Source organism: Schistocerca serialis, chromosome 1 (assembly GCF_023864345.2).
Source record: "Schistocerca serialis cubense isolate TAMUIC-IGC-003099 chromosome 1, iqSchSeri2.2, whole genome shotgun sequence".
NCBI lineage: Eukaryota > Metazoa > Arthropoda > Insecta > Orthoptera > Acrididae > Schistocerca > Schistocerca serialis.
Genome location: NC_064638.1, coordinates 411,539,049 through 411,553,396, shown reverse-complemented (window position 1 = coordinate 411,553,396; position 14,348 = coordinate 411,539,049).

Here is a 14,348-nt window from a genome sequence, read left to right as displayed (position 1 = left end):
CAGTGGGAATCGCGTTTAATACATATTATGTTGGTATGTAAGCTCGTAGCGCTTTTGTATTACATGTTGGTATTCCGGTCGCTATAGCTTCATTTATCGATTGTCGTTTTTTATTTGCAGTGTTTCAGTTTATATATTATCATTTCGAGATGGTGTGCGGGGCAGTGGACCCTAAAACATCGAGTGTCAAGAGGAGAAATCAGAACATTTCAGACATATCCTTCAGTTTAAATTCAGTGGAGGGGAGACAGCAGAGGAGTCAGCCAGAAACATTTCCGCCATGTGTGAGGACAATGTCACTGGACACAGCACGGTAGGAAAATGTTTCCTAGTTTTAAGGAGGATCATTTTGGCATTAGTGACTCTCCACATTCAGGAAGACCTTCAGGGCTTGATGAAAATCGCTTAAACGCACTAATCCACAATGACTCAGTTTACTCCACAACTCACAAATATGATGATCTGCGATCTCTTACCATCGGTGTCATTTGCATTCAGTGGGGAAGGTTCAAAAATTGGATGTATAAGCGTGTTGTATGCAAAATCACAAACCTCAGCCGGTGGTCATATGTGAATCTCAGCTTGCTCGTCATCAACTAGCTCGTGATCAGCAACGACCGTTCCTATCTCGTATCGTTAGAAGTTACGAGAAATCGTGTCTTCATGCTAACATAACGAAAAGGAAAGAGTGGTTGAGCCCCAAAAAAGCACAACATCCCCGTACAAAGATCGGCGTGCCTCGACAAAGCGTCTCATGGAACGGTGTGGTCTGCTGCAAATTGCTTCCCTGACATGTAACCATCACTGCTGACATTTATTGTCAACATCTGAGAGATCTTACAGAACAAGATCTCCAAGAACAACGACCAGGAAGATTGCGTGATGTGATGCTACTCTATTATAACTTCCGCCGGCAATCCATTAGAGAGACAAAAAACACTCTACAGAATTGGGTGGGAACACATCCTGCATCCACCTTCTTGATCTGATCTTGAGCCCTTAGAGTTTCATCTTTTTCGCTCTCTATTGAACAGTCTTCAAGGAACTTCCTTTTCGGTTTAAAATGCGCTTCCGAATATGGCTAGACGAGTTCTTCGCCTCAAAACCACGTGATTTCTGCAGTCGGAATGTCGAAAAGTTATCCCAGCGTTCGCAGAAAGTTGTAAATACTGAAGCAGAATATATTAGGCCTATTGGTGACTAAGGTCTCTGTTACGTATATCTGTTGTATTTACTAAACCTACGAGAAAAACCTTGCGAACTAATATACCAACCTACATATTTCGTCACAGTTGAATAATAATAAGGAATTATCTTTCATTATCTGTAAACCTATACTTTAATGACTTTTACGTCAAGAGTCAAAATAGCGTGCTTTCTATACTAGTTTAGCGTTAGGATTTTTTCAGCCGTAAATGTAACTTTTAAATGTGGTAATGCTTTATTAACAAATAACAAAAAAGGTTCTAATGCACACCGTTTTTTAGATATTGCATTTAACTATACGCTGCCCCATAACGGACAGCGTCACTTGGATCTCATATCGGTGAAAGCCGAGTGTTGTACCAGTCCAGCACTCTCGATCTTCAAGGTAGCCTTCGGCCGAAGGCCTAAGTGAACGATCGTCGAGGCTAGGAAAGTTATGTAGAGATATCAAGTGACAGCCACGCATAACCCGCTACAACAGCTCCTTGCAGCAGGAAAGGGTAGTTCCCACACCATCGTCTACTGGTTATCCATTTCCCTCATAAATTTTAAAAATGCATTTCGTTACACAGACCACCACGCGTTTTCATAAATAATAGCCATTTGCATCAGCGCACGTACAACGTGCCGCTGTTATCGGAATTCGCAACTGGCATGTGCGTGCAATTCATTTCATGCAGGCCTTGAAACAGAGGTCGTGCAGTTCGGGCAATGGGAAAACGTAAGGAAACATATACAATTAAAGAGTACATCCAAGTGATTGCAGTCACTATGTTTGTGTGTTTGTGCGTGTGTGTGTGTGTGTGTGTGTGTGTGTGTGTGTGTGTGTGTACAGCTGCAGATCGGACATCATTTACCTTTCTCACGTGCTGAAAGTCTTTGTAATAATCAACACGAATTCGTTAAACAGACATCCCACGAATCACAGCGCGCAATGTTCTTCCATAAAATCCAGAGCAATGAAGAGAAGAGTGTCTAGGTTGACACCATGTACCTTGAATACTGGAGAGCACTCTATACAATTTAATGAATAAAAGAAGAGCTTACCGATTATCAAACAGCTTTGTGACTGGATTCAGACCTTTATTACTGGTGAAACTCAACACTTAAATCAGCAAATCTAGAATTAAGTTCTAGAGTAACACAAACGAGTCTTAAAAGTTCATTACTATGTACAGTGTATAAATAATGTAGAGGATAACGTCTAAGACGCATTGAGACTGTACGTGGTCAATGCTGTTGTCTGAAGGAGAGTTGCAGTGCCGGAAAGGTCTAGTAAACTGTAGGACGTTTTGCGGAGGATCGATGATTGCTGCAGGCATTGGAAGTTGTTCATGAAGGTAAATAAATGTATCGTACAGCGCATAAAAGGCGAGATGACATGACTGACATCTTTATCCTCGATTTCACTATTGGTGAAAAATCAGAAAAAATAGCCAAAGATAACATGGAGTAGCCATCCGGAGCAACTTGAAGTGGAAAACGCGTAACAGTGGTGTAGGAAAAGTATTACCAAGTTGATGTTCATTGGAAGAACGAAAACGTAACTAAGCCACGAAAGAAGTGGTTCACAAACGCTTAAATAATGTTCATTCATAGGCGACCCTTAAAATGTTGGATTTATAGACCAGACAGATAAGATCAAACAAAGAGTGCAGAGTTTGGTCACCGAATCGTGTAGTAGGTAAAATGACACTGTGGATTTACTGTTCATATTTCAGCAGCAGACGCTACAAGAGAGGCGTTGTGTAACATGGAGAAGTTACAGCTGAAAGTCCGAGAGCATACGTTGTTAGAAGACTCGGGAAGCGTATTACTCCGTCTCACGTACGGAAATTATCGACAGTAATTCTTCCCACGCTCGATACTTAATGGAGCAGGGAATGAGAAGAAATTATAGTGATACTGGAAGTACCCTTGACTACACATCGTAGGGTGAATGGTATAGACATAGACGTGCGTGTAAACAGGCATAAACTATTCCCAGAATGAATTCTCAGTCTGCAGCGGAGTGTGTGCTGATTTGAAACTTCCTGGCAAATTGACAGTATAGGCCGGTCCAGAACTTCGAACCTTTACCTTTCGTGGGCAAGTAATCTACCGACTGAGTTATCCAAACACAACTTATGAACCGCCCTCACAGCATCATAGTCTGGAAGGTACGAGATGAAGTACTGGCGGAAGTAAAACTGCGGGGCGAGTCGCTAGCTAGTCGTATTCGGATAGCTTGGTCAGTAGATTACTTGCCCACGAAATGCAAAGGCTAGGGCTTCGAATTTCGCTCCGGCAACAGTTTCAGTCCTTCAGGAAATTTTAGACGCAAACTACTTCGCCAAGACACAACGCTGAAAGCGAAGTACGTAACTTGGCGCCGTTTATCTCACGAGAGGAAACTCAGTGCGCCACAATCACGAATTCTGTGGGAATCAGTCGACAGAGAATGTTCACCGAATTCCTAAGGAACGTTCGTCGGAGCGATTTCGCAGACCTTACTTGTGCCCACATCCATTGTTACCGTCTTTACTGAGCAATAAAACGCCAGTGTACCATTAACTCAAAGTTATCGCTTTAACTTATGAAATTAAGCTAATTTTATGGCATACTTTACAAACGTGCTCAGTGCCTAATGACCTCGTAGTCGACAAGACGGTGAACATTTATATTCCAAATACCCAAATACCCTAACTAACGAACAGAAATTTTTCTCGTCTACTACTGGGGAGAATTCTTGTTTTTTTTATTTTGCTAGTAAATAGTACACATATCACGCACCAAATTACGTACTTAGTACATGAAATGACGAAAATATATGTAGGTTTATGCAGATCACATAGTATTATCTAATTACAGAACAAAATAACAAATCACGGTAATGGGTACCAAGTAGCATGCTTTGAGGTTACTGTGGAATCGAAAGACAAAGAACTGTACTAACACGCTAATGTGTTCTGGACTGTTGTTGAGACATTGTTATCTGATTATGATGGTATCCCGAAAGTAACGCTGAAATTTTACTTAGATATGGTACTATCGCTTGAGAGGCAGACTATGGGTTGTTTTATGAGTTCTCCATCGGAATACAAGTCAGCTATAAATGCTCTCTACAGTATGTTACCATGTCTATTATTAGCTTCGAACTTCTTGCGTTTCACGATGCGAAGTTATTTATGATTTTATTGGAAAATGTCTCAGTTTAGGCAAACTGCCCTTTGCGCAGAGTTGCTTTCTGATCATGGCTTTATAGTTCTATTGGAATTTCTGCCATCGAGTTTCCTCCCATTGTTCTCGCCCCGTCCACGCCTGCAGTTCAGCACTTGATGGTATCCAGTATAAACCCGTCCAACTAAGTGTCCCCTGAGCGTTGCATCGTTTAGGAAGAGGTCTGCGTACTCGTTTCATACAAGACGTGGCTGCTCTGGTATACACATTTTTCTCACTACGAGTATAATTATGTCCTCCTATTATTTCCTTCACTTTTCCGTGAACTCACACCAGCCACTGAGAGCACACCGCACTTAATGGTCTGTAGGTATCTCGAAAGTGTTTTCTGCCAAATCTACAAGTACATGACTACCGTGCAATTCATAATTAAGTGGCTATCAGATGCACCATGAAACTGCTTATCTATTGTTCCAGTCCCGAACAGCGCGCAGGAAATAATAAACACTTTAATCTTTCGGTGCGAGCTCTGATTTCTCTTATTTTATTATGATAATCACTTGTCCCTAGGTAGGTGGGCTGCAACAAAATACTTTAGCATTCGGAGAAGAAAATCAGTGACTAAAATTTCACGAGGAGATCCCGCCGCTACGAAAGACGCCTTTGTTTTAATGATTGCCACCCTAATTGGCGTATTATATCCGTGGCACTCACTGTCCCATTCGGCAATAATACAAAACGAGCAGCCTTCTTTGAACCTTTTCGAAGTCCTCCTCCAATCCTATCTTTTGCGGGTCCCATACTGCACAGCAATACTCCATAACAGAACAGAGAAGCGAAGAATAGATTGTCTCTTTAACAGATCTTTATCATTTTATAAGTGTTCTGCCAATTAATGACAGTCTTTCATTAAATTTTCCCACAAAATTATCTGTAGATAGCTTCAATTTAACTTTTTCGTAGTTGTAATCCATAGGCATTTAGACGAATTCATTTCCCTTAGATTTGTGTGATTTATCGTGTAACCGAAAATAAGCGGATTTCTTTTGGTACTCATGTGGACCGCTTCACACTTTTCAGTATTTAGAGTGAATATCCACTTTTCGCACCATACAGATATCTAGTCTAAATCATTTTGCAATTTTTTTTGATCATCTGATGAGCTTACAAGAGGGTAAATGACAACAACATTTGCAATCAATCTAAGAGGATTGTCCAGATTGCGTCCCAAATCGCTTGCGTATGTCAGGAACAGCAGAGGGCCTATTAACACTTCCTTGGGGAGCGTTAGATGTTATTTCTGTTTCGCTCGACGACTAGCCGTCATTTACTATGATCTGTGGATTTTCTGCCTAGAAATCACTAGTCCAGTAGCAGAGCTGAGAGGACACTTCACACGTTTGCAATATGACGAGAAGTCGGTTGTGAGGAACGGTGACATAGCCTTCTGGAAGTCTAAAATTATGGAATCAATGTTACTAGCCCTCTTGATAGCACTCATTATTTCATGAGAATAAGGAGCTAGTTGTGTTTCACAAGAACGACATTTTCTGAATCCATGTCGGCCATGTGTCAACAAATCGTTTTCTTCGAGGTAATTCGCAATGTTGAGTACTGGTATGATCTGTGGAGCTTTCTGGTCTTTAGGTACGGATCTTTCGACGAGCCAGCATTTGTGTATGAGAGCTAAGTACGGCGCTAGTGTATCAGCACACTGAGAGAGGAACCTAAATGGTATGCGGTCTGGACCAGAATCCTTAGCTTTACAAAGTGATTTAAGCTACTTTGCTACAACGAGGATATCTACTTCTAAGTTATTAATGTTGGCATTCGTTCTTGATTCGAATCTGGGAATATTTACTTCATCTTATTTGGTGAAGAAATTTCGGAAAACCGTGTTTAGTAGCTCTGCTTTCGTTACACTGTCATCAGTAACATTACTATTACCATCGCGCTGTGAAGGTGTTGATTGCGTCTTGTCACTGGTGTACTTCACGTACGACTTCTGTCAGATGTCGTGACAAAATTTCGCTGTGGGGGCTATTACAAAATCTGGCGTTGAAAATAGCGCTATGTTTCGAGCTTCTGTAAAATGTTGTCAGTCTTGTGGATTTTGCTTTCTTTTAAATTTGAATGCTTGTTTCGTGGCTTCTGCAACAGCGTTCTGACCCGTTTTGTATACCATGGTGGATAAGTAACACTTGTAACTAATTTATTTTTTAAATATCAACTGCCGTCGATAATACTTATTTCATTGTATTTAATCCACATTTTGTCTATGCTTACATAGTCAGATTGGAAGGAGATTGTAGGCCTATTACTAAATACGTACGACCAGAGTCTCTTAGGGTTTTCTGTCAGATGTCGTGTCAAAATTTCGTTGTGGAAACTATTTCAAAATCTGGCGTTGAAAATAGCACTACATTTCGAACTTCTGTAAAATGTTGTCAGTCTTTAAGATTTTGCTTTCTTTTACATCTGAATGCTTGTTTCGTGGCTTCTGCAACAGCGTTCTGACCCGTTTTGTATACCATGGTGGATAAGTAACACTTGTAACTAATTTATTTTTTAAATATCAACTGCCGTCGATAATACTTATTTCTTTGTATTTAATCCACATTTTGTCTATGCTTACATAGTCAGATTGGAAGGAGATTGTAGGCCTATTACTAAATACGTACGACCAGAGTCTCTTAGGGTTTTCTGTCAGATGTCGTGTCAAAATTTCGTTGTGGAAACTATTTCAAAATCTGGCGTTGAAAATAGCACTACATTTCGAACTTCTGTAAAATGTTGTCAGTCTCTAAGATTTTGCTTTCTTTTACATCTGAATGCTTGTTTAGTGGCTTCTGCAACAGTGTTCTGACCCGTTTTGTATACCATGGTGGATAAGTACCACTTGTAACTAATTTATTTTTTAAATATCAACTGCCGTCGATAACACTAATTTCCTTCTATTTAATCCACATTTTGTCTATGCTTACATAGTCAGACTGGAAGGAGAGTGTTGGCCTATTACTAAATATAACTGACCACTCCGTAATTTATTTACAACGTATTGCGACGAAAAATTTTATAGTATTCGCGTTCAACAGAGTCAATGTTATTTCTCAGTCAAGGAAGGCAGTAAAATTGTTGCGTCAGGTTAACGATTAGCTCCAGCTGTAACTGAAGAAGGATAGACGAGGAAAACGACCTCGTTATGAGAAATTCCAACATTTATCCAGTGTGGTTTAGGAAAACCATGAAAAATCTATATCAGGAGGTGCAAGCGGCCATTTGAAGGTATCTACTCGCGAGTATAAGTTCAATGCGTATCTACTTCACCACCACCCTCTCAGTTTCAGACCAACAGTTTGTCTCGTGAATATGAACTTCGGGACCTTCTCTTCTGTCCTAGTCGAATCCTGGAAGTTTATGGACAATAAATTTTACTACCGTTAATAAACACTTTTTTAAGTGCATGATCCCGATACTAATGTTATCACCAAATACCCCTGAGCCCACCAAACGTTAATGGAAAGCGCATGAGCTCCAAACTGAAAGTAGAAGATTCTCTTTTAGTCTTACTTTTAACCGAACGAATGCTTCTGCTATTAGAGGGATGTGGCTTGCTAATATCCGTTTCAATGCAGATAAATCCGCTATGGCGAAGTCATTGATTTAATGGTACATAATTCGACAGGCCTCAGTACAAGAGAGCATGTTTACTTGGATGAATGATTTGTGGCTTATCTGAGGTAAATTTCGCTGTCACGTGATGCTGTAGTAGAACAACGCTGCTGTTGTAGAGAAAGCGACTGACAGGTTTGAATCCTACGCTCACAGTGCTGAACTCTTTATGACGAATGTTGATGCTTCAAAGCTAAATTTAGTCTCACCTGCAGTTTGAACCTTGATTTACCTCGATTCGCTTGATCTTTCTCACAATTTCCGTTTTCTTCTCTCTGGCGTTATGGACACTAGGATTTGAAATTAGCTTCGCGACGAAGAGTTCCTTCGTTCGTAATTTCAGAAATGGATTATTTATTCAAAGTACAAAAAATTAGTGTACCCCTACGCCGAAAGGTTTAGCTTATGCGTAGTATTTATTCGAAATACACTTTAGCAGTGTCTTGAAAAGTATATTTATATGTAGATATAGATTTAGAAATCAGTCATTACAAATGTCATTTTATCGAAAGCATCTGTCTATTATCAGTGGCTTTCCCAGTACTAAACGGTTGATATTATTATCAAAGGTAAGAGAATAAATACATCACATTCGTTAAACAGGTAGAATGCGACAGCTGCATGAAGCACTGAAACAGTGACAGAATTGTTGAAAGGATTTCACGTACAGCAGTCTACAGTACTGATGCGAATCATCCAGAATAAACAAATATCTGAAAATGTATTTCTGTTGCTGTAGCCTTTACCCTTCATACACAGTTTAGCAACAAATTTTGCTGCACAAAACGTTCCACCGAATAACAAAAAGGGGGCCAAATATGTTACCGTGAAGCACAAAGTCTCCTGCCGAAGTCTCTAATGTGATCAAGATCGACAGAGTCTCTTTCGGTCCTTCAGAACTGTTATTATTTTTTGAGACTAATTACTTTCGAATAAAACAGGCAATACAACCATCTACAAACCGTCAAGTGAGCTCTGCTAGTTATTCATGCAGTCTACTTACTTGGCATCAACGCCCACGCTTATAAATATCCACATCCATTACTTACAAACGTCTGTTTGACGATGAACAAAAAGATGAGATTGCTTGCTGTAGCGAATAATAATACAGAGAATGTTTTTAAAGTTCAGTCAGGAATATTTATGTTGGCCCTGTCAATCTTATCGACAGGGAGAGACATTTTTTTTAACGATATGTCATTGAAAGAAAAGAAGAAAATCTCTGAAAAGAAGTTTCCTGTTCCTCACACAAAATAATGATATTTCTCCATACTGTTCTCGGGTAGAAGGGAACAACATTCCTGTTTTTTCCCAATGAACAGGATTTTACCTTCTTTCACCGTTTTGAATTTGATAATAACGCGGCAGTGTTGCAGACACGCACAGAGAGTGTTTCTGAAGCATAATCAATATCTTGCAGGCGCGATGTAGTTCGCAAACATGAACTGGGCGATTTTGGTACAAACATATTTACACTGTATCATCATGACAGTCGTAACAAATAAGACAAGCGTATCTTTCACAACATAATGATGAAAATTTTTCTATAAATGTCGTATCGACTGGTACCTTTCTGCAGATGATGCCGTCAAAAATTAAATCCAAATCACCTATCACTGTCCATAAGACTCTGACTGCAACAGATTAAACTCCAGTACTGTCGTCAACACTGCAGAAAGCTCAAAGAATTTAAAAATCTCTAAAGAAAAAGTTGACGATGGTAGTCCTTTTTTTTTCTTTTTATTAAAATTTGTCATTCTGTCGACTGATTGGATGCTGTGCTTCTCCTTTCTTATCCTGTCTTAATGTTTACATTCCTATGGAGCTATTACACTACACTTTTTCTGTATTCAGTTTTGCGTAATCTAGCCTTTGACTTCTGCTATTTATTATTTTTCCCTCCTACTTCTCCATCCAGGACAGCATTATTATACATCGCACCGTTATTCGTCCGCTCCTATGGTAAGGATCTTCTATAGGCTTCCTTCTTCACGAAAAGTTTTTAATATGCCTCTCTTTGGTATCTTATCTATTTGTTAAAGTTTCTTTTTTGAAAATGTACAATAGCGCTCTGATCAAAACGGTAACAGAAAGAAATTGGAATCAAGAAAATACTTTCGGAATATATCTTTGGAATTTGAGATTTTCTGTGACAACGTTGCAAATACTTTTACATGAGGATGGGACGACACGGAGATACTTTTACTAGATCTACATATATACTCCGCTAGCCACCATGCGGTGTGTGGCGGAGGGCACTATTCGCGCCAAAGTGATATTTGCCCCCTCTGTTCCACTCGCGGATCGCACGAGGGAAAAACGACTGTCTGAACGTCATTGCGCGATTTTAAAATTGGTGGTAATAATACATGCTGCACATTCTCGGTGAATATCGGATTTTGGAGTTTAGTGAGCAGCCCCTTCCGTTTAGCGCGTCGTCTGTCTGCAAGTCTGTCCCACTTCAAACTGTTATGAGATTTGTAACGCTCTCGCGATGGCTAAATGTACCAGTCACGAATCTTGCCGCTCTTCTTTGGACCTTCTCAATCTCTTGAATCAGACCCAATTGGTAAGGCTCCCATGCAGACAAAAAACGCTCTAAGACAGAACGAACTAAAGTATTGCAAGCAATTTCATTTGTTGAAAGACTGCATCGCTTCAGGATTCTACTAGTAAACCGCAATCTAGAGTTCGCCTTACCCGTTACTATTAGGGCTTGTAATACAAAGCACTCGCACACATATTACAGCTATTAAGGGCATTGACAATACTTGATTATGGGCTGCGGTTAACAACTGAAGAAATTTTGGAAAGATTCGTATTTACGGAGAGGAGACATCAATAACTGAAAAAGAATCATTGGGTTCCGAGAGATTCAACTGTGCCCCATTGCAGGTTGTTAACGAAAATAAGAGCGTCTGGAATTAGCTGAGATATATATGAGTGGTTCGAAGAATTCTTAAATAACAGAACCCAGTATGTCGTCTTCCACGGCGAGTGTTCATCGGAGACAAGGGTGTCGACAGGAGTGCTCCAGGGAAGTATTGTTTATTTATTTATTTATTCGAAGTGTGATAGGACCGCAGTTGTTCTTTATATACATAAATGATTTGACGGCGGTTGTTTGCTGATGATGCCGTGGTGCACGGTAAGATGTCGACTTTGAGTGAGTGTAGGAAGATACAAGACGTCTTAGACAAAATTTCCGCTTGGTACGATGAATGGCAGCAACCTCTAAGTTAATGCGGATGATTGGAAAGATCAGACCTGTTGTGTTCGGTTACAGTATTAGTAGTGTCGTGCTGGACACAGTCAAGTCGCATAAATATCAGGGCGTAACGTTGCAAAGCGATATGACGTGGAACGATCATGTGAGAACTGTGGTAGGAAAGGTGAACGGCTGACTTCGCATCATTGGGAGAATTTTAGGTAAGAGCCGTTCACCTATAACGGAGACCACATGTAGGATGCTTTTACGTCCTATTCTTGACCGCTGCTCAAGTGTTTGGAATCCGTACCAGGTCGGATCGTAGGAAGACATCGAAGCAATTCATAGGCGTGCTGCCAGATTTGTTAGCTGTAGGTTCGAACAACAAGTAAGTTTTACGGAGGAGCTTTGCTTACTCCAACGGAAATCCCTAGAGGGAAGGCAATTATTGGGAAAATTTATAGAATCGGGATTTGAAGTTAACTGCCGAACTATTCTCATGCCGCCAACATACTCTGCGCGTAATGGACACGAAGATAACATTCGAGAAATTAGGGCTCATACGGAGGGATACAAGCAGTCGTTTCTCCATCGCTCTATTTGTGAGTGGAACAGGAAAGGAAACTACAAGTAATGATACAGGGTACCGTCCACCACGAATGTTACTGTGGCTTGTGGAGTATCTATGGAGATGTATTACGCAACGATTGACTGAAACAGGGGAGAGGAATACACCAGGAGAAAAATAGGTAGCTCTGAGAGATGAAATGATTAAGGCAGTAAGATGTAAAATTGGCAAAATGACAAACTCCAGTAAAAATCTTTGTATAACTGAGTAATGTGCAATTTAACTGATTACAGGAGAAAATATAAGAATGAATCTATGAGATTAACAGAAAGTATAAAATGGCAATTTAGTAATGTACAGAGGAGAAATACAAAGCTGCAGAAACATATCCGACAACAGGAAAGGTGTTTGCCGCTTGTAGGACAATAAATAAACTTCAGCAGAACAGAGAACAACCTTTTGGTTATCAAGAAATCACATGCTAAGCCAGTGCTAAGTAAATAAGGGAAAGGTGAAAGACTGAAAAATATGTAAAGAATATGTAGAATGACTATATGAAGTAAGGAACTCGAAATGAGAAGTGTAAGTACGTGATGAAGAGATGATACATCAGACACTAGGAGAAAACTTGGCAGGATACTGAAGCACGTAAGTAGAAACAAGGAACGTCGAGTAGCTGATATTATTTGAGATCTTCTGGGATCATTAGGCGTACATTTCACGACAAAACGACTCCACGTAGAATGTAAGACGTATGAAGCAGGCGAAACACCCTCAGACTTCAAGAAGAACGTAATAATTTCAGTTCCAATAAGAGGCAGGTTTTGATAAGTGTGAATACTGCACAGCTCTTTGTTTAATAAGACATACTTGCAACCACACCAGAAATACAGAGAGAAACGTCAGCGAGAAAGGGATAGGACTTTATATGAACATGAGGACAGTACAAGAAATGTAATAGAAAACCTATGTTTTTTTCCATTATCATATTATCTGAGCAGACTAATATAAAGATACATAGATTTGTGCCGTTTTTCGTCGGCTGTCTATATAACGACACTATGACATTATTTTTTTTAAACAAAAGACAGAACTATCCAAGTGGTGTAGACTGTTCATATAAAACTTCACAATTTCGCTGTGTAGTTGATGATCCGTGTAGTTAGAACAACAGTATCACAACTACACAAAAACCCCTTTTGATCCAAAATTCCCACCACGTCACACGCCGATAAACGGACTTCTAAAATTCTTATAGCTTTTTTTAGCGAAGAATAGTTTCAGAAACGAAGCTACTATAAAAAATGTAATTGACGATTATTGTGAACCACAGTATAGAGCTTCAAAAAATTAGCATATCTGTGTCAGTGTTCCATTGTAGAGTTCAATACTGTGACCCTCACCCAAAACAGAAAATTCTTCTGGAGATTCACTAAGGATTTGATAACTACGGGTATAATCAAGTCATTAAGATATACATATATAGTTGAGAATCGTAGCTACCCGTATATTTCCGTTTACATTGATGACTGCACAACAGCCAATAGCCTGTAAGAGATTCTCCTGTAATATCTACTTGGCTGACGCTCCTTTCTTTTTCCCTTCTTACTGCGTATTATTTTTTTACTGAAGCTTTTTAGCTATGACAAAAACATTTAATGAGGACATAATTCAAATGTTATAGACGACTTATTGATTTTTGCTCAACTGCAAATACTCACTTAAAATTTCGCGTTGACCTTGCGAATTTTACTAAAAACGTGGGTTTAGAACCTATGTCAGACTCAATATTCAGTTTGAGAGGCATAAAGCTTCTGACAAGTGCGTATTCCACTTGCGTTGTACACCCAAAGAAAACGAAAAGTTGTTTCAGTGTGCTAAATGTTCCTTGTAAACATCTGAATTGATATAGTGCGAAAATATCCTGATACACTCAGATGTTCAGAATTTAAATTGTGATTTCGTTCGTGTTACCTGTCACTGACCCTACGCTTCACTCTGACAATTCCTGTATCCGTATGTCTTCCACCAACCCTAACGACGTTTTACGATTCATATAAAAGTTAATTTAAATGCATATGTTTTCCTTATAGCGTACTGCAAGAATGTGAACACATTTTAATGATTATTTGTAAAATGTTAGAGCAAGTCGCAACACGAAATTCTTGATGATTCACTTACAAATAGACGAAGAGACTAATTAGCAGGTATTTTATATTTGTCAATAATGTTCCTTTTTTATGGATTCACAACCACGATGCATTTATGGAAGGAAACTTCTTCCCGAAAGTCTGTCTTTTGTTCAAAACGAATTATTTGTAATTGACGATTGGACAACTTCGACTATTCTACAATTTTCATGTGAAAGGGGCACCAGAACATAGCAACAGCATCGCGATGCAATACTTTCAAAGTTTCATGACATAGTGACGTATTTACATAGCAGTAACTGATGAAGGCTGCAGAGGAAAGCAAAGAGCTTCCCCATGAGATGTGTGGAACTTTCGATGAATATCCGTTCTATCTGTCGAGGCC